The sequence below is a fragment of the Colobus angolensis genome, unplaced genomic scaffold, assembly GCF_000951035.1.
Source record: "Colobus angolensis palliatus isolate OR3802 unplaced genomic scaffold, Cang.pa_1.0 Scaffold86, whole genome shotgun sequence".
Lineage (NCBI taxonomy): Eukaryota > Metazoa > Chordata > Mammalia > Primates > Cercopithecidae > Colobus > Colobus angolensis.
In genome coordinates this window covers 12,103,083-12,125,174 of record NW_012122487.1, presented here as the reverse complement: position 1 = coordinate 12,125,174, position 22,092 = coordinate 12,103,083, and the positions used below count along the sequence as shown (strand labels likewise).

At 36.8% G+C, this 22,092-nt stretch overlaps 1 pseudogene; it reads left to right on the top strand.

Annotated features, from left to right (window-relative positions):
• The window catches only part of LOC105503512, a 37,858-nt pseudogene that overhangs the window by 2,053 nt on the left and 13,713 nt on the right, over nt 1–22,092 (top strand).

The window sequence follows — 22,092 nt, the reverse complement described above, 5'->3', positions numbered from 1 at the left end:
CATCTATTAGTCTTTCTACTCAAGGTATGAGTAGTTTATGAACCAGAATTACAGTGTTATGATATTCTGTGTTTTTCTGTGTACTTACTATTACAGGTGAATTTTGTGCAATATCTTCAGATGAGATGAATTATTGCTCATAAACATCATTTTATTTCAGATTGAAGAACTCCCTTTAGCATTTTCTTGTAGAATAAGTCTGATGTTATAAAATCCCTCCGTTTTTGTTTGTCTGGGAAAGTCTTTATTGCTCCTTCATGTTTAAAGGATATTTTTATTGGATATTGCCAAGACCAGCTCGGTCGGGGAGACCCTAACCCAGCAGCGCAAGAGGAATTAAAGACACACACAGAGAAATATAGCATGTGGAGTGGGAAATCAGTGGTCTCACAGCCTTCAGAGCTGAGAGCCTCAGGCAGAGATTTACCCACATATTTATTGACAGCAAGCCAGTGATAAGCATTGTTTCTATAGATTATAGATTAAATAAAAGTATTCCTTATGGGAAATAAAGGGATGGGACGAAACAAAGGGATGTGTCTGGCTAGTTACATGCAGCAGGAAAATGTACTTCAGGTGCAGATTGCTCATGCTATTGTTTGTGGTTCAGGAACGCCTTTAAGCAGTTTTCCGCCCTGGGTGGGCCAGGTGTTCCTTGCCCTCATTCCAGTAAACCAACAACCTTCCAGCATGGGCATCATGGCCACCACGAACATGTCACAGTGCTGTGGAGATTTTGTTTATGGCCAGTTTTGGGGCCTGTTTATGGCCAGATCTGGGGGCCTATTCCCAACAGATATACTATTCTAGGACAATTTTTTTTTCCAACACTATGTGTATGTCATGCCATTCTCTACTGGCCTATAAGCTTTCCACTGGGAAGTCTGCTGCCAGACACACTGAAGATCTTTGTATGTTACTTGTTTCTTTTCTTTTGCTGTTTTTAGGATCATTTCTTTATCCTTGACCTTTGGAAATTTGATTATTGAATGTCTTGAGGTAGTCTTCTTTGGGTGAAATCTGCTTGATGTTCTATCACCTTCTTGTGCTTGGATATTGATGTATTTCTCCAGGTTTGAGAAGTCCTCTGTTATTATCCCTTTGAATAAACTTTCTATCACTCTCTCTACCTTCTTTTTTTTTTTTTGATAGAGTTTTGCTCTTGTTGCCCTGGCTGGTGGCAATGGTGCAATTTTGACTCACTTCAACCTCCACCTCCTGGGTTCAAGCAACTCTCCTGCCTCAGCCTCCTGAGTAGCTGGGATTACAGGCATGTGTCACCATGTCCGGCTAATATTTTTGTATTTTTAGTAGAATGGGGTTTCCTCATGTTGGTCAGGCTGGTCTTGAACTCCCGATCTCAGGTGATCCACCCGCCTCAGCCTCCCAAGGTGCTAGGATTACAGGCTTGAGCCACTGCGCCCTGCCTACCTTCTCTTTAAGGTCAATAACTCTTAGATGTATCCCTTGGAGGCTATTTTCTGGATCTTGTAGATCTTCTTCATTCTTTTGTATTCTTTTTTCTTTTCTCTCCTTTGACTATGTGTTTTTAAATAGCCTGTCTTCAAATTCCTTAATTCTTTCTTATGCCTGATCACTTTTACTGTTCAGAGACTCCAATGCATTTTTATGCATGCAGTTGCATTTCTCAGCTCCAGAGTTTCTTCTTGATTTTAAAAAGTATTTCAATCTCTGTTAAATTTATGTGATAGGATCCTGAATTCCTTCTCTGTCTTATCTTGACTTTAATTGAGCTCTTCCATAGAGATATTTTTAATCTACTCTCTGCAAGGTTACATATTTCTGCCTCTCTGGGATTGGTCACTGGTGACTTTGGTAGTTCATTTGGTGAGCTAACATTTTCCTTGATGGTCTTGATGCCTGTGGACATTTTTCAGTGTCTTGGAACTGAAGAGCTGGATATTTCTTGTAGTCTTCGCAGTCTGGGCTTCTTTGTACCTATTTCTATTGGGAAGGCTTTCCAAGTGTTCAAAGGTACTTAGTTGCTGTGATCTAAGTCTTTGGTCACCGCAGCTGTATCTGCATTAGGGGGCACCCCAAGCCCAGTAGTACACTAGTTCTTGCAGGCTCACAGAGGCACCACCGTGGCACTCTTGGGTCAGATTTGGGAGAATTCTCTGGATTACCAGTCAGAGATCCCTGTTCTCTTCCCTTACTTTCTTCCAAACAAATGGAATCTTCATCCCTGTGCTGAGCTGCCTGGGGGGTGACAATAACACCCATGTGAGCATCACCACTAGGACTGCACTGAGTCTGACCCAAAACCAGCACAGTACTGAGTCCCACCCAGGCCTGCAGTGACCACTGCCTATTTATCACTTATATTTTCTCAAGGTCCAAGGGCTCCACAATCAGTAGGCGGCAAATCCGGTCAGGCTTCTTCTCTTCCATTCAGAGAGGTGAGTTATCCCAGTCCCTGGGTAGGTCTAGAAATGGTGAACAGGAGTCAGGACCTGGAGTTGGGAACCTAGGAATCTACTTGGTGCTCTATCTAAAGTGGCTGAGCTGGCACCCAAGCTGCAAGATTTTTCCATCTTTTCCTCCCTTTTCCTCAAGTAGAAAAGACTCTCTCTGTGGCCACCACTGCCACAGGCCTGCAGCAAATACTGACTTGCTAGTGCTGATGTTCAATCATGGCCCAAGAGTTCTTCGATTCACTTGTGGTGAATACTGACAGGCCTGCATCTCTTGCTTCAGGGTAGTGGGCTCCCTTCTGGCCTAGGGCAGGTCCAGAAATACCATGCAGGAGTGAAGGCCTGGAATCAGGTATAGCAGAATCCCACTTGTGGCTGAAGTGGCACCCAAGCCGCAAGATAGTCTCCTTTACTCTTCCCTCTCCTTTCCTCAAGCAGGAGTCTCTCCCCATAGCCACCACAGATGGAAATGTGCTGAGTTACACCTGAAGCCAGCATGGTTCTGAGTCTTGCCCAAGGCCCTTGGCAATACTGCCTTGCTATCACTGCTAGTTATTCATGACCCAAGGGCTCTTTAGTCAGCAGGTGATGAATCCTGTCAGGAATGTATCCTTCCCTTCAAGGCAGCAGATTCCCTTCTGGCTCAGGGTGTGTCTAGAGATGTCATCCAGGAGCTAGGGCCTGGAATGGGGGCCTCAGCACTCTGCCTGGTGACTTCTTCTCCTGTGGCCAAGTTGGTATTCAATTCACAAGACAAATTCCTTTTTACTCTTCTCCCTCCTCTCCTCATGTGGAAGGAAGGAGTCTCTCCTGGATCTGCAAGCTGTACTGTCTTGGGTAGGAGAAGGGGTGATGCAAGCACTCCTTTAGCCACCTCAGTTGGTGTCTCACTAGATTGCATGCACCCCAAATTTACTGTCTCCAAGTTCAGCACAGTGCCAGGACTTTCCCAGGAATTATATCCTTTGTGGCTGAAACTGCCTTCCAAGTTAATTTAGAAGCCCAGAGCCCTTTGGCCTGTGGTGGTGTGGCTTGTTGGAACTCATGTTCCTACTGCTGGGGCTGACCTAAATAATCCCTCCTTGGGCACTGACTGAGTCCTGCCCCTTCTTACTTTCAGCCGTGATAGGACAGCACTGAGTTCCAATGCAACATTTCACAATCACTGTGCTCTGCCTCCCTCAAGCACACAGATTTTCTCTCCGCATCATGTGGCTGCTGCTGGGAAGTAGAGAGGGGTGGTGTAGGTGATTTAAGATTGTCATTTTTAGCCTCTTTCCTTAATATGATGTTAAAATAAGGTACTGTGGTTGCTTGCTTGATTTTTGGTTCTTATGAAGGTGCTTCTTTGTGTGGATAGTTGTTCAATCCAGTATTCCTGTTTGGGGGAAGATAGATGGAGTGCTCTGTTCAGCCATCATGCTTTGCCTCACTCTTCTCTGTTTTGTTTACATATATATATATAGTTTTAACTGCACTTAATATTTTGTTTCCTTATTTTCTTATAAGGGATTAAATATTACTTCCCATTAATTCATCCCATACCTCTACTCCAGAACTATATACTTTCATTTTGTCCACACATTATGTAATTCATTGGTTTAATTTTGTTCTTTGATAAACACTCTTGAGGCCCTGTCCTTTTCTTCTCTAATCTGAAGTTTATTCTCTAATTCTGTGGGATAGCTTATGTCTTGTCACATTGTCACCTTGTCACCTTGGGATTGACATTTAACTTGATCCTAGCAATTCCTATCAACTCCTTTCTGCATTGAACCCTCCCTTTTTTGTTTTCATTTCTTTATTCTTAATTTATGACTTTAATTTTAATGGGTCATATCTTATAGTAGCACATTGGAAATTATATGAAGAAAGTAAATTTCTTGAGGATTTGTACGTCTGTTAAAAAATAATTATAACAACTTCTTAAGAACTTCTTAGATGCCATACTCTACTCTTTGCATTTTATGTGTGTTTACTTATTTAATCCTCAGAACAACCCAGTAAGAGAATCATTGATTTCCTGGGAAAAATAAAAACTTAAGAAATTGAAATTTAAACCCCAAATTATGTAGAGACTTGCTGTTCCAGAATTAAAACCCCTGAAATCTGACTCTAAGTTTGTGTTTTAACCCTACACTATGCAAACACCCAACAGCATTATTCTACCATCACATGTGATGAGTAATTATATTTGATGCAGAATTCTAGCTTCCAGTGTCACCGACATATTTTTTCTCTTTTTATTGTTATTCCTTCTGAAATTCTTTTTTTTTTTTTTTTTTTTTTGAGGCGGAGTCTCGCTCTGTCACCCGGGCTGGAGTACTGTGGCCGGATCTCAGCTCGCTGCAAGCTCCGCCTCCCGGGTTCACGCCATTCTCCTGCCTCAGCCTCCCGAGTAGCTGGGACTACAGGTGCCCGCCACCTCGCCTGGCTAGTTTTTTTGTATTTTTTAGTAGAGACGGGGTTTCACCGTGTTAGCCAGGATGGTCTCGATCTCCTGACCTCATGATCCGCCCGCCTCGGCCTCCCAAAGTGCTGGGATTACAGGCTTGAGCCACCGCGCCCGGCCCTGAAATTCCTATTGTTTATGTATTGTGGGTGGGTCATCTGGTTTTTGTCATCTTTTCATGTTTTTTTCCATTTGTGTTCTGATTTGGTAACTTTATTTTCCAACACTTTACTATTGAGTTTTTAATTTTTTCTAATATATTTTAAATGTCAAATATTTTTTCTTTTTCTTGTTCCCTTTTTGTATACTTATAAACAGTATCTTTTGTCATTTTTATACATATATAAACTGCACATGTTCTCTGTATGATAATCTTGCTGAGCTTTTTCTCAGGGAAATTCAACTGTCAAACTCTCTGTTTCTCTAGAGAGGAATTATTTATCATTCTGCCTGAAGACTGCAAACGCAGTAGCCAGTGTTCTCACAGCAGAGTGGAGGAGGTGGTTTTACCATGCTCTATATAGATTTCCAAAGATGCTCACCTTTCCACATAGTATTTTCATCCTCAGCTATGCTTGGGTCCCCAAGTCTGAAGCAATGTCTGACTTCACCTGTTTAGACAACTGATCTTCAGTTCAAAGCAGGTGATTATTCCTTACACAGATTTCCAAACAATTCTCTTTTTATCAGCCCAACATACACCCAACTATCAGAAGTGCCTCCAATTTATGCAGTTCTGTGATTCAAATGTGTTTTTGCTGGGTTCTACCTACGATTGCATTAGAATGCACTTTCTTCTAGTTCTAACCAGTTATCATGTGTTCATTTGTTTTTAGTTTTCTTTCTTTCTTTCTTTTTCTTTCTCTCTCTCTCTCTCTTTCCTTCCTTCCTTCCTAGTTTCTTTCTTTTCTTTCTTTCTCTCTCTCTCTTTCTTCTTTTTTTTTTGTTTCAGTCTCACTCTGTTGCCCAGGCTGGAGGGCAGTGGCGTGATCTCGGCTAGCTTCAAACTCCACCTCCCAGGTTCAAGTGACTCTCCTGCCTCAACCTCCTGAGTAGCTGTGATTACAGGTGCCCGCCACCACACCCAGTTAATTTTTTGTATTTTTAGGAGAGATGGGGTTTCACCATGTTGGTCAGACTGGTCTTGAACTCCTGACCTCAGGTGATCCTCCCGCCTCGGCCTTCCAAAGTGCTAGGATTACAGGTGTGAGCCATCGTGCCTGGGCTGTTTTCAGTTTTCTACAATATATTGCTGTTTCTCCTATTCCATTTTTGATTTTATGGTGTATCAACTTTTATCTCTTTTCTGACATTTTAGTGTGATTTCAGCATGAAGCAGATGTTTCTCAGAAGTTTGTCTTCATTCATAAATAGAACCCAAGACCTCTAAGTTATCACCGGAAAAGAGAATATCCTCAAAAAGAGAGACATGTGGACCCTGGAGACATAATAATTTACCCCGAAAATTATGTTTATTCTGTTATTGTTATGCTACTGGCAGCAACAGTCTGACCACTTCTACCTAACCAACTGCCCTTTTAATGTAGATCAAAATATGAACAGCTTCCTTCTCTTCTTTCCTCTTTTACTATGTTTAAAAACACTTGATTGTTTTATAAATATTTAATTGAGTTGAAGATAAGAAAAATCATTTAAAAGTGGAATGTAGTATGTAAGTAAAGGATCTGGCTAGCAAAGTCTTATCACATCCATGTGGGCCCAAGATGTAAGAAAATAAAGATCATGAAGAAATTACTTGACTCCTAATTTTATGACCACTCTCCTCTCATTCCACAGATGTACTTCAATTTGAAGGACAGCCTTGTTCACAAACAAAGGTCAGTTATAGAATACTTCTGTTTACCCATTAATTATCTATTTACATGAAATACTTCACTTGCAAAGTTCCAAAAGTACAGAAAATTCTTTCTTCTTTCAGTAGAAGATTGTATATAGTATGTGTAATGTGTAATGTGAATTGTATATAACAGAGGTGGAGGATAAACTTCACCAATTAAATCATTTTTCACACTTCACCAACAATATGTTGAGAGGAAAGCTTATAATGCAGAAGATGTTAAGACTGGCAATATTTTTCTCCACCTACAACTTCAATGGCAGGTGGTTATTTTGACATTGTCTGTGTCATTTTCTATCTTAAGTGGTAGAATATGCCATCATTTTAAGTATCAATATATGTTATTGCTTATAGAAAACAATCAGGGGATAGGAAATGATTCTAAAATATGCATATTATTTTCAAGAAAAAGGTAACAAACTCAAAGGTAGCAGGAAAAGTTCAAACTGTGAGAGGAAAACAAGAGAGAAAAATAATCATCAAATTGTTTAACTGTTAGAACACAACAAGTCAAGATATCCGGGCTGGCGGGAAGTGGGTTTTGAGAAGAATGAATTGTTAATAGGAAACTTACATAAGCATATGATTTAGAAGGAAAAATTTTCAAGTTTTGCACAAAGAGATGATTATGACAGTATTTCAAGCAAGCATTTGAGCTTATGAAAATGAGTTTTTAAATGTATAGTTGTATTATACAAAACATCATTGCTAATCTGTTTTGCTTAAGATAGTGCCATCAAATACCAAGAAATTTTTAAATACTTTTGAAAACTGAAATTTGAGATTCCAAACTTTCAATATTACAGGAGATAAGTATAAGAGGGGGTTCATTGTTATGTCTAAACTTAGAAAGAAAATATGGCTCCTATATTTTGACAGAATATTTGCCTTACATGTAACCAGACCTGATTTCTGGAAAAATTAGATACAATTGATGCTCTATCCTCCTAAACGAAAAATAGGCTTTCCAATATTGATTGTAAGCATGTATTTTGAAATCACTGAAAATAACAGTATTTGACAACTTATCCACACTATGGGTTAAATTTTTAAAAATGCTACAGCAGTAAATTTAATTTGGAGAATTTTGTAAGTGCATAAAAAGTGAAAAAATTCACATCTTCCTCCATACTGTGCCACGTCTCCTGTACAAGAAGTAAATATATTCCCCTCACTCACTACAATTCCTGTAGAATAACAAAGGCATAGAGAAAGTTATGACGATTTTTTAAAGAATAGCATATCACAAATATTAATCATTAATTATAGATTCTTCCATGTGAAATTTAGGGCAATACCTCATTTTTGAATTTCTTTCAGGTTTATGTTACAGTAGGAATGTCTTAGATTTAATATAGAGAGACTATGCTTCAGGGTAGGAGCCATATCTTTCTCCTTCATTTCTTTGCCTCTATATTTTAATTTAATATCTGTTTGTCTTACTCAGTACATGTTTATTGAATTATTTTTAAGGATGAATGAAGAAATAAGTAAATGCAAAAAATATCCTCAGCCAAAACACAAAATACTCTCACCAAAGTATAATTATTATTTTATATTATTTATTGGGTATGGCTCTACTCTCAATATATACAAATGATGCCTTAGCCTTCTTTCCTACTTTAATAATATATTTGACACTTAAAGATTCTCATGAATTTCAAATACACTTTGTTGTTTTAAAGACTATAACCAAAATAGTTATTTTCTTGAAGTTTTTAACCTTATTTGTACATATTTTAATTCTTGAAACATAAAATATTTGGCAAATAATTTTATTAAATCATTACAACTCGATATCTTTTCAAATCAAAGACAGAAACCTACAAAATACAATGACAGCTACTAGGCCAATGATTCTCAAATGTGAGGTAGCACAGAAATCAACTGGGGGGCAGGTTAAAAGTATAAATTACCAAGCTCTTCTGTCAGAGATTTTGGCTCATCTGTCATCAAGTTTTATAGTTGATTTCTGATGCAGTTGGTATAGGATCTTATCTTGAAATACACTGGACTACAGTGTAATTTACACGATTGCAGGTATTGTGCCATGGTTTGGTTCTTCCAAGAGCTGATCTGAGATTAGGATTCTAGTGATAGAACTTTATTTCTGGAGTGAACTTTATATGAATAAACAAAAAAGAGAGGGATGCAATAGAGGAAAGCGTTAGCCCTAATAAAAGGTGGACTATTAAGATATTTTCTACAGTGACCAACTGAAGCCTAAACCCTGAGGAGTTTCTGATAAATGTCACCATATACATACCTCAATATTATTTCCCAACAGGGAAAGAAAACTTGGATATTTATATCCCAACTCCCAAGAGTCATTGGTAAAGGCAAAATCCAAGTTAAATGTAAAATCCAAGAGATGTTAGTTTCTCATCATTTTCAATCTGCTTGGGGAGTTTAACAGGCCTATCTGCAGTTTGTGCACAATTGATCTTTAGCACAAGTGCAGACTGGCAAGTGGAAGTCACACAGAGTACATGGTAATAATGTCCATAATAGCTGAATAACATGGATCAGATACTGACAGTGTCTACCAGAGATTGGGTCTGTATATTTATACCTCCCTCTTTTGTGCCTAGAATTGAGTAAGCAACAAATATTTTTAATAAATAATGAATGAATGAGAGAAAGACAAAGCACTAGTAAATGAAGGATTCACATTCTGTTCAAATAAAATGGGAACAGTGATTAAGGCAAAATGAAAAGCTCTGAGAACCAGGGAGCTGACAGTCATGCACCTTAAAATATTTTTTTCTCTTACATGATTTGTCATCATCTTAATAGGCACTATAGAATTGTCTGTTTTGTGTTGGCACCTTCTCTCACTCATCACCTTCAGAGATATTTTCTCTAGAACTACTCCCAATGGGATGATACAACAGATTTTAATGGAAAGCTTCATGTTACAACACAAATGTTCGCTCCCAGTGAATATCCTTCTGCCCTCCTTATTAAATATTAATTCATTTTGTCTGTTTTGTCTAATCTTAATGTTTTTATAACAGCATTATTTTAAATAATCAAAAGGACAAATAGGAAATATATCTGAAAATTTCACACTTAGAAAGCAGCACAAATAAATCTATATCTAATTTTTTCAGTCATATGTGCATACTTTACTACATACACTCACACAAATGTATATATCCTTGAGTAGGACACGTGACATGAAATCCCTTGAGATCACTGATGCAGATAGAAAGTGGGATGGCTTTTCAGAATCTCTTATCACCATGATAAGACATGGTCTGATCACCATGTCTCATATTTCTCATTCAAATCTCAAGGAATCAAGGACACACTCTTGGAAGCTGAAAAAACTCAATATTCCAAATATCTGACTCATATTCTGCTTGGGACTTACAGGGATTGGGGATGTATAAGCAAGTAATCATTTACTCCTAAATTAAAATTCTTTCACAAGAATGTGAGAAATATTCATTTCCACACTCATACCAGTTACTTAGTTAAATGCAGGGGTGACAACCTGGAAGCCTTAAAAATATCAATGAGGTAACACAGAGGTGTCAATAAGTCTAGGTGCATATTGGTGCATGACAAATGACAAAAAGAAGGGAGAAGTAAAGTCTTTGAATGGGACATTAAACATCTTGCGTAAAGTTATTCAAATAAAGGAAATATAAAGTATGTATACACACACACACACACACACACATACACACACATACACACACACACACACACACACTTGACTTTTGAAGTCCAAATAAAACTTTTCAAAAACAAAGTTGCAGTATTTAATTTAGGGCAAAGAGTTTTCTTCCTTAAACAAAGCAGTTTTCTAGTTTTAACTTCAGATGATGCCCTTAAAGTGTAGTAATTCATAGCCATTTAAATTTTCTGTTAATTTTCTATTCTGTCATATAATTGAAATCTTCTTCCTGCCATTCTTTGGAATATTTTAAGGAATGTTTGCACATTTGGACAAAATCCAGAGCTGTAAAGTTGCTTAAATGGATTACTTGTTATCTAAATATTAAGCAGTGAAACAGAAAGTGCTTAATAGGACCTTATGGTCCAGTGAGCAGGGTAAGGAAACGTCATAATGGATTCTCCAGAGTTTGTAGTCAGGCTTATTTGGAACGTAGCATACATGACAATGGACATCCAAAGGGCATTCCTTAGTTTTCTTTTGGAATAAGTATTATGCATGGATCTAATCAAATTCTAGCACCTCTTTCTTGCCAATATGATCTTTGCAGATTACTTAAACTGCTTTGGTAAGTTGCTTAAGTTGCTTTGGTCAAGTATTGTGAAGATCCGTGGATATTATTTAAAGTACTTGGCACAATACACAACACATAGTAAGCACTAAATAAACATTGCTTTCTGTTATTTTTTATTAACATTATTATTACGCCTGCCCCAAGACCAGCGGCACAGAATACACAAGCAACATTTAAAGAACACTTAGGAAAAGACAGAAATAATAGTAGTAGCTGACATCTATTCAAAGATCACAATGTTTCAAGAACTGTACAAAATGCAGGAACTCATTTAATTCTTCTATCAATCCTATTTCATTTCCAATTGTACAGAAGAATCTGAGCCTCTGAGAGATGAAGCCTCTTGCTCTAGGTCAGGTAGGTAGGAATGGCAGGGCTGGCATTTAAACCCAGAGTCTAGGGTTAGAGTCAGGCTCTTAAATAATATCCTATACTATCTCTTGATAACAAGAAAACAGTCATTCCAGATAGGAACCACATGGATTAAAATGTCATTTAGGGCATGTAAAAAAGGAATAGCAAAAATGAATGAAAACAGAGGAGAAAAGATTTATTTTCCTTAGCTACATGTGGCTCACAGTTTACACCTATAAAGAATGAAACAGGGACCAGAAATTAAATACTACAACTGTGCTATATCAAAAGCGTAAGTGTTATGTCAAAAGCATAAAAGCTATGTTAATGTCAGTATACTTTGTTTATGACTAAATAACCTGTATAGTTAGCTGCATAAAGCATGTTATTGGGTGTGTTCTGCCATTATCAATTTGTCTTGTTTTTGTTTTGTTCTCCTTTATTTTTATAATGTTGTAAGTTAAAAATTTTCTTTTCCTATATTGATTTAATAACATACTATAATGAACAGCACCTGACAATTACAGTCATTATTCTGATGTTCCACTAGAGGAATAATATTCCTTATTTATAATATGTAATGTTATATTACTTAGTGTGGGATTTATTTACATTCATGTGTATGTATTTCCCCAAGGTTATTCTGCCCTTCTTTGTCCTACATATCATTTTCTACAAGAGAAAACAATTTTATGTATGTGCTTGTATGTATACACACACACACAGAGAGAGAGAGAGAGAGAGAGAGAGGTTAAACACACATAAAACCCAATCTAAAACAAAACACGTTTAGGGAATAGTTTCTGTTTCTCTTATTAGTAGCATTCAGTTGTACTTTGGATCCACAAAGTTAAATTATTAGCCTAATACTATGAATTCTTTTATTATAAAACCACAGCAGAACTTACGTTATATAATAACATTTGACCAATTTCTTTATATTTACTAATAACCACACTGCATACATTGTGAAAAAATATATTTCCATCAAATATGGAAATTTGGTCCCAGAATATTTTAGTGACCTGACCAATGGCACTGAGGAAATTAGGCTAAAACAGGATGCAGTCCAAGTCCTCAGACGCCTGGCCTACTTCTTCTCATCTGCCCAGGCCAACAGACACAGAAGCAGCAAAACTGTGCATCGCCAGACCAGTCCATGAATGCTTGAAGCAAAACATGCTTTTGTGGTGCCACAAACGTTCTTAAAGCAGTTTTAGCAAAACTAAAATGAAAAACAAAAGGAACATGGGCTCTAGTCCCAAGAAAGCCATGTTTTCTAATGTTTCCATTTGAAATAAACTCTGCATTCAACTCCCTAAAGCAACATTATTATGAACATGATTTTATGTGGATAAATTACTACTATATTTCAGCTGCACTGTGGGTTAAATAGGCTTTTGTGGGCTACACTGTAGATATCATTACCTCATATACTGCTGCTACTACAAAAAAATGAATTTTGAGTCCAAGCTAATTTTTTAAAAATTATTAACATTGAAAGTTTTACTTTCACAAGACTGAAGATTTAACTATTACTACTTTGGGGCAGAAATGATATTGTATTCTCATATGTATTCCATAGGGGTATTTTATTCCCATAATTTACCCATTAAAGTATCTTACCAATATGTTAGGTTGAAATATGTAAAAACTCCAATATTTGATCATTTTGAGCTGTAAAAGTAGCAATTCCATATAGTGTAATTTAATATACAAATATACAGTAGCTCAACTCTCTATTGCTGATATTTCAAGTCTTTTCTATATTTCCCATTACACAATGGCAACACCTAACCATATGCAGTCATATTATCACATTTTGAACATTTTGATTAATTTTATTTATATTTAAACACTATTTATTTAGCATCTCCTATATTCCAGTCATATCCTATGTGTTTTGTGTGATAAAAGTAATACAAATTTATTGTTGACATTGCACAAAATATAGCGAGACGGGCAGATCATGAGGTCAGGAGATAGATACCATCCTCATGAACACGGTGAAAACCCGTCTCTACTAAAATATACAAAAAAAAAAAAACTAACCGGGCGAGGTGGCAGGTGCCTGTAGTCCCAGCTACTCAGGAGGCTGAGGCAGGAGAATGGCATAAACCCAGGAGGCAGAGTTTGCAGTGAGCTGAGTTTCGGCCACTGCACTCCAGCCTGGGCGACAGAGCGAGACTCTGTCTCAAAAAAAAAAAAAGATACAAATAATAAATGTCATGAGTAAATGCAAAAATACAACTAACAATTTTGTAATCAGTTACTTGTTTTAAAAATACATAAAAATAGGATCACTATATGTATGCAGTTATAATTTTTAGATGTTTGTATTGTGTACATTTAACTGACACTCTCTTTCCTATGTCAGAAAGTATTTTTGGTATACAGACATTTCAATGGTTGATAGCACTCCATGGTATGGCTCCACGCACATCATCTGTATTAGGCCACTCTTGCATCGCTATAAATAAATGCCTAAGACTGGGTAATTTTTTTTCTTTTTTTTTAAAGATGTTTAATTGGCTCACAGTTCTGCCAGCTATATAGCAAGCATAGTGCCAGCATCTGCTTCTGGAGATGCTTCAGGAAGCTGTTTCTCATGGTGGAAGGCAGAGCAGGAGCAGGCATCCCACATGGCAAAACAGGAGCAAGAGTGGGGAGGAGGTGCCACACACTTTAAATGATCGGATGTCACACGCACTCAGAGCAAGTGCTCACTTATCACCAAAGTGATGGCCCCCATCATCTGCCTCCATGATCCAAATACTTACCACCAGGCCCTACCTCCAAAATTGGGGATTACATTTCAACATGAGATTTGGGTAGAGACAAATATCCAAACTACATCATTTTGCCCTCTGCCCCTGCTCCCACCCAAATCTCCCATCCTTCTCACATTGCAAAATACAATTATAACTTCCCAATTGTCCCCCAAAATCTGAACTCCTTTCAACATTAACTGAAAAGTCCAAAGTCTTATTTGAAATAAGGCAAGTCCCTTAAACCTATGAGCCTGTAAAATTGAAAAGAAATTATTTACTCCTAAGATACAATGAGGGTATAGGCATTGGGTGAGCCGATGTCTCACCAAATTAGCCAAAAGAAAGGAGGCAGAGGTAGTCATTAAATGTTAAAGCTCTGAAATAGCCTCCGCTGACTCCATGTCTCATATCCAGGGCACACTGTTACAAGGGTTGGACTCCCAAAGCCTTGGGCAGCTTTGCAAGGTTCAGCCTCAGTGGCTGCTCTCATAAGTTGTTGAGTGTTTGTGGCTTTTCCAGGCACAGGGTCCAAGCTACCAGTGAATCTACCATTCTCAGGTCTGGAGGGCAATTTCCCCCTTCTCACAGTTCCATTAGGTGGTACCTGAGTGGGGACTCTGAGTGGGGGTTCCAATCTCCCATAGTCTCCCTTGGCATTGCCCCAGTAGAAGTTCTCTGTGGGGGCTCTGCCCATGCAGCAGGCTTCTGCCTGGGTACCCAGGTTTTCCATACAACCTCTGAAATATAGGCAGAGGGTGCCAAGTCTCATTTACTCTTCCACTCTGTGTGCCCACAGGCTTAATGCTACATGGAAGTCACCAAGGTTTATGGCTTGCACTCTCTGAAGCAGTGGCCTGAGCTGTACTTGGGGTCCTCTGAGCCAAGGCTTGAGCTGGAGTGGCATGGATGTGGGGAGCAGTGTGTTGAGATTGAGCAGGGCAGTGGGGCCTTGAGTCAGGCCCCTGAAACCATTCTTCCCTCATAGGTCTCAAGGCCTGTGATGGAGGGGCTGCCATGACAGTCTCCAAAATGCTTTCAAGGCCTGTTTCCCATTGTCTTGACTTTCAGCACTGGACTCCCTATTAGTTAGTAAGTTTCTCTAGCAAATGGTTGTTCCACAGCCTGCTTCAATTGCTCTCCTGAAAAGGCTTTTGCTTTCTTTGCCACATGGCCAGGCTGCACATTTTTCCAACTTTTATTCTCTGCTTACCTTTTAAACAGAAGTTTCAACTTTAAGTCATTCCCTTGTTCCCACATATGAGTACAGGTTGTTAGAAGTAGCTAGGCCACGTCGTGAATGCTTTGATGCTTAGAAATTTGTTCTAGCAGATACCTGAAATCATTACTACGAGGTTCAAAGTTCCACAGATCTCTAGGGCGCGAACAAGTTCTTTGCTAAGGCATAACACATGACCTCTGATCCAGTCCTCAATAAGTTCCTCATTTTCATCTAAGACCATGTCATCCTTGACTCCATTATCCATATCACTACCAGCATTTTGGTCACAACCATTTGACCAGTCTCTAAGAAGTTCTGAAGTTTCCCTTATCTTCCTGTGTTCTTCTGAGCCCTCCAAGTGCTTTCAACCTCAGTGTGTTACCCAGTTTCTAAGTCGTTTCCACATAGTCAGGTATCTTTATAGCAATACCCCACCCCTCAGTACCAATTTTCTGCATTAGGCTATTCTTGCATTGCTATAGATAAATACCTGAGATAGGGTAATTTATAAAGGAAAGAGGTTTAATGGGCTCATCATCCTGCAGGGTTCACAGGATGCAAAGTGCCAGCATCTGCTTCTGGGGAAACCTCAGGAAGCATTAACACATGGCAGAAGGTGAACGTGGAACAAGTACTTCACATGACTAAAATAGGAGTAAGAGAACTGGGGGCGATGAGGAAGTGCCACACACTTTTAGAGAGCCAGATCTCATGTGAACTCAGAGCAAGAGCTTACTTACGACCAAGGGTAAGGCCCAAGCCATTAATGAGGGCTCTGCCCCCAGGATCCAAACCCCTTCCACCCGGCCCCACCTCCAAGATTGGGGATTACATTTCAACATGACATTTGAGCAGAGACAAATATCAAAACTATATTACCATCTCATTTCTATTCCAACTTTTGGATGGTTAGGCTAAAAGTAATTTCTCACTTTCTGAAACATGATGGGATGAGTGTTCTTTCTTATAAAATTTGCATGCATCTCTGATTCCAACCATAGGAAAATATTTTCTTAGAATTTGACTTTCTGGATTAAAAAGTAGGTTCATTTTACTTTGTTACTGGAAATATCTTCCATATTATTTTAAAGGACACATTCATTGAAAACCCAAACATTACAGAAGCCAACCAAACCGAAATGAACATTATATATCCACTTACCAGGAAAAACCACTGTTGATATTTTGGCATATATATGCCCAAATATATAAGGCCCAAAGCTTGATAGCTACTGTGTAATAAAGAGGTTACATTTACGTTTGTTTTGTTGTTGCATTTGTTTTCATTTTAGAATCAATTTTGGGATAACATATACATAAATAAGATACAGGTATTTAAAGTAGGAAGTTACACTAATTTTGAAAAATGCATGTATCTGTGCTATAATCACCACAATCAATACACAGAATATTTTGAACAGCGTAAAGGCTTTTCTTTTATCCATTCCTAGTCAGTCCCAGCTCTCATCTAGGGCCCCAGACAACCCACTCACCCACTTTCTATAACTATATATTAGATTTATCTATTTTCCATTTTTAGATAAATGGATTCATAAAATTGCCAGCATGTACAGTTTTGCATCTGTCTGTTTTTATTTAGCAGAATGTTTTTGAGATTCTATTTTGATGAACATATTTGAAGTTTTCTACTTTATCACTGAGTGCTGTAGCCTTATATGAATGTGGCAGGCAGAATAATGTCACCCCAAATATGTTCATGTCTTAACTCCTAGAACCTGTGAAATGTTACCATACATGGCTATAGGCACTTTGCAGCTGGGATTAAATCAACGGCTTTGAGATGGGGAGATTTTTCTGAATTAACCAAGTAGACTCAGTATGATTTCTTGATGTGATAGTTAATTTAATGTATTAGTTTGTCTAGGTTATGATGTCTGGTTTTTTTTTTTTTTTTTAGTTAAACAATAGTATAGATGTTACTGTAAAAATGTTTTAGATATGTTGCTAACATTTTCAATCCATTCTCTTAAAGTAAAATAGATTATACTTCATAATGTGGGTGGACTTTATGCAATCAGTTGAAGGTTTTAAGAGCAAAGACTGAGGTTTCTTGAAGAAAAACGAATTCTGCCTCAAGAAATTATGCCTGAGTTTTCAGTCTGTTGGCCAGCCCTGCATATTTCAGAATTGCCAACCTCTATAATCTTATGAGCCAGTATCTTAAAATAAATATTTCTGTCAGTGTGTATGTATGTGTTCACATGAGTAAGTGTGTGTGTGTGTAACTTTTTTTGTAGAACCATTACTGACATACATAGATGTTTGGTCAAAGGGGCATGTGACCACAGAAGACTAGTCAGAGATATAACGTTGCTTGCTTTGAGGGTAGAGGAAAGCGTTCACGAGCTAAGGAACCTGAGCAGCCTCTAAGCTGGAAGAGGTGAGGAAACATACTCTCGCCTCCAGAAAGAAAAACCTGCTGACACCTTGCTTTTAGTCCCATGAGACCTATTTTGGACTTCTAACCTCAGAACCTTAAAATGATAAATTTATGATATTTCCATTGCTAAGTTTGTGGTTCATTATGCAACAATAATTTGTGAACAATACATTTATTTATCCATTCACTTCCTGATTGGCAAAGTAATTTTTTTTCTAATTCCTTTGTGTAATGAATAAAGTTGATATAAACATTAATGTACAGTTGTTTGGATAAACATATTTTTCCTTCTAATGAGTGAATTCATAGAAATTCGAGTCACAATTTTCTGTGGTGAGTTTATAACTCTATAAGAAACTACAAAAGAATCACCAAAGTGGACATAGCATTTTAAAGTCCCAAGAAAATATGTAAGAGCTTTAACTGTTTCACGTTTTTGTCAACAATTTGTCCTATCAGACTTCCAAAATTTTAGGCATTCTAATAGGTGTAAAGTATCTCATTTTTTTTAACAGTTTTATTGAGATATAAATTACATACCATAAAATACACTTATTTCAAATTTAAAATGTTTTTTGTAAATTCACAAAAATATCACAAAAATCAATTTTAGAACATTTGCATCACTCCAGAAAGTCTGTACATATTAGCAGTCATTCCCAATTTTGCCCCAAATCTTCCTCACCATTACTACCCATCCATAGATTACCATCAGTCTATTTTCTGTTTTTATAGATTTGCTTATTCTAGATGTTTCATATAAATCAAGTATATAATATATAGTACTATGGTTTGAATATGTCCCTCAAAAGTTAATGTGCTAGAAATATAAACCCCAATGAGATTATATATCTAGAGATGTTTTTAAGAGCTAGTTAAGGTTAAATGAAGTCATATGGATGGGGTCCTAATTCAATAGGAATGTGGCCTTATAAGAAAAAAAAGAAAGAGATTTCAGACATACTTGATCTGCTTTGGCCTATAATAAATACCCTCTGCCATGTTACAACATAGTAAGAAGGCCCTCACCAGATGCAAACCCTCAACTTTGGACTTCTCAGCCTCCAGATTTGTAAAGCCTAAATTTCTTTTACTTGTAAATTACCCAGTCTCAGGTATTCTGTTAAAGCAACAGAAAACTGAGTTGTTTCTTTCACATACAATGTTTTTATTTTTTATTCATGCTATAACACATATTACTACTTTATTCTCTTCTACTGCTGAATATATTGTATTGCATGAATAGATCATGGTTTTGAATCTATTCATTAGTTGACAGACATTTGTATTGTTTCTAACATTTTATTATTATCAAAATTCTGCTGTAAATATTTATCAAGGAATTTTTGCATGGAAGCATGTTTTCAATACTCTTGGATACATGGTAGCAGTAGAAGTATATGGTAACTCTATGTTTGCCATTTTAAGGAACTACCAAACTATTTTTGAAAAGTGGCCACATCATTTCACATTTCTACCAGCAATGAATGAGTGTCCCTGTTTCTCCATATTTTTGTCAATATTTGTTTTTACATGTATTTTTAAATTATATCTATCCCACTGAGTGTGAAGTAGTATTTCCATTTAGTATTAATATACATTTTCCTATTCTCTAATGATGTGAAGTTATCTCATTATGTGTTTATTTGCAATTTAGATAACCTCTTTGGGGAAATGTATACTTCAATCTTTTGCCAATTTTTCAGTTGGGTTATTTGTATTACTGAATTGTAAAAGTTGTTTATTTATTCTGGCTACAAGTTCCTTTTCACATATACATTTTGCAAAAATTTTCTACTATTCACTAGGTTGTGTTTTCACTTTCTCAATTGTGTTCTTTGAAGCACAAAATTTTTTAATTATTTTGATGATTAATTTTATGTATCAACTGTACTGGGCCAGAGGATGCCCAGATATCTGGTTAGGGATTATTTCTGGATTTGTCTGTAATGGCACTTCCAAAATACACTAGCGTTTGAATTGGCAGACTGAATAAAGCAAATGGCCTTCTCCGATGTGAGTAAGCATCATTCAATCATTTGAGAGTCCGAATGCAGTAAAAGGACGTTGAATGTTCCATCTCTGCCTGACTACATGAGCTGGGACACTGATCTTCCCATGCCCTCAGTTCTCCTGATTCTCAGGACTTCAGACTTCAGACTCAAATGGAGATTTATACCAGCAGCTCTTCAGCTCTCAGCCCTCTGCACTGTATCATCAGCTTCCCTGGGTTGCCAGCTTGCAGAGGGCATATTGTGGGACTTCTTGGACTCCATAATTTTATGAGCCAATACCTTATAATAAATTTCTTTAAACACACACACCCATTCACATATTCACATGTACACACTAACACGCACACAGATTCTGTTTCTCTGTAGATCCCGGATCAATACAACTATGATAAAGTCAAATTTATCTTTCACTTGTGTAATTTGTGCTTTTCGCGAAATATCTAAAGTTATGAATATTTACTGCTACATATTTTTATGAGTTTTATAATTTTAGCTCTTACATATAGGTCTATGATACATTTTCAGTTAATTCTGATGTAAATAAGGATGGAGTCCAGCTTTATTCTTTTGTAGGTGGAGAACCAATTGTTCCAGCACAATTTGTCAAAAAGTTTATCTTACAAAATTGAATTTCTCTGGCATGCTCCAAAAATCAATTGACTTGAAATGTCATGGTTTATATCTAGACTCTCAATTTCTTTCAATATATATACGTGTTTGTCTATATGCCACCACCAAACTGTCTTGATTACTGTAGCTTTGTATTCAGTTTTGAAGTCAGAAATTATGGGTTATCCAACTTTGCTTTGTTTTAAAGGCTGTTTTGGCTACCCTTGTTTTTTAAATATTAACATGAATTTCAATATCACTTTGTCAATTCCTGAAAAAAAGATGGAATTTGATAGATATTTTCTTGAATACATAGATTAATTTGAGAATAATTGCCACTTAAACGATATTAAGTTTCTGAAAAATAACACTGGAACATCTTTCCATGTGTTTAGGTCTTCTGTAATACCTTTCAACAATGTTTTGTTGTTTTCAGTATACAGATATTGGACTCCTTTGCTTAATTTACTTCTAAGTACTCTATTTGTTCATATTATTTTAAATAAAAATGATTTTCTATTTTCTTTTTTGGATTGTTTATTGCTAGTGTATAGAAATGCAAATGATATTATATACTGATCTCATACCCTAAAAGCTTGCTGAACTTATTTATTTAAAGTTCTGAGAGTTTTTTTTTTTTTGATTTCTTAAGATTTTTTTCTAGATATAAAATCATTTCATCAGCACATAGAAATAGTTTTATTTCTTCCTTTCCAATATGGATGACTTTTATTTCTTTTTCTTGCCTAATTGTCCTGGCTAGAACTTCTAATACAATGCTGAACAAAATGTGAGAGTGGACATCATTGTACTGTTTATGAACTTAAGGGGAATTTAGTCTTTTACCATTAAGTATGATGTTAGCTTGGATTTTTTGTAGAAGCAGTTTATTCGGTTGACCAAGTTCCCTTGTATTCCTAGTGGCTGAGTGTTTTTATAATGAGAGGGTGTTGGATTTTTTTCAAATACTTTTTCTGTATTTACTGATATGATTATGTGTTTTTCCTCATTTGTTCTACTGATATGGTGACCTACATCATTTGATTTCAAATGTACGATGACCTTTTCATTCTTGGGATAAAATCTACTTAGTCATGGTATATAATGATCCTTTTTATATGATGCTATATATGGATTCTAGTATTTTCTTGAAGACATTTGTGTCTAGAGTCACAAGATACATAGTTTTTCTTTCTTATGATGTATTTGTCTAGTGATGGTATGATGGTAACCCTAGCCTCATTAGATGAGTTGGTAAATATTTTTTCCTCTTCTATTTCTTCCAAAATGGTGTAACTGATTGGTATTCATTCTTTTCTAAATGTTTGGTGGAATTCACCAGTGATGCCATAGGAACCTGACTTTTCTCCATGGAAAGTTTCTTATTAATTCAATCTCCTTACTCCTCTTAGGTCTAGTCAGATTTTTGGCATTTTCTTGACTCAGTTTTGGTAGTTTATGTTAGTCTAGGAATTTGTCCATTTTATCTAAGCTATCTAATTTGTTGAAGTATAATTGTTCATATCACTCCCTTAAAATCCTTTTTGTTTCTACAAAACTAGTAGCAATGTCCTCTCTTTCATGCCTAACTTGAGTGATTTGAGTCTTTTCTCCTTTATATTAGCATGACTAAAACATTATCAATTTTATCATTTCAGAGAACTAATTTGTGGTTTTGTTTATTTTCTCCATTTCTTTTTTTTCTCTCTCTCTGTCTCT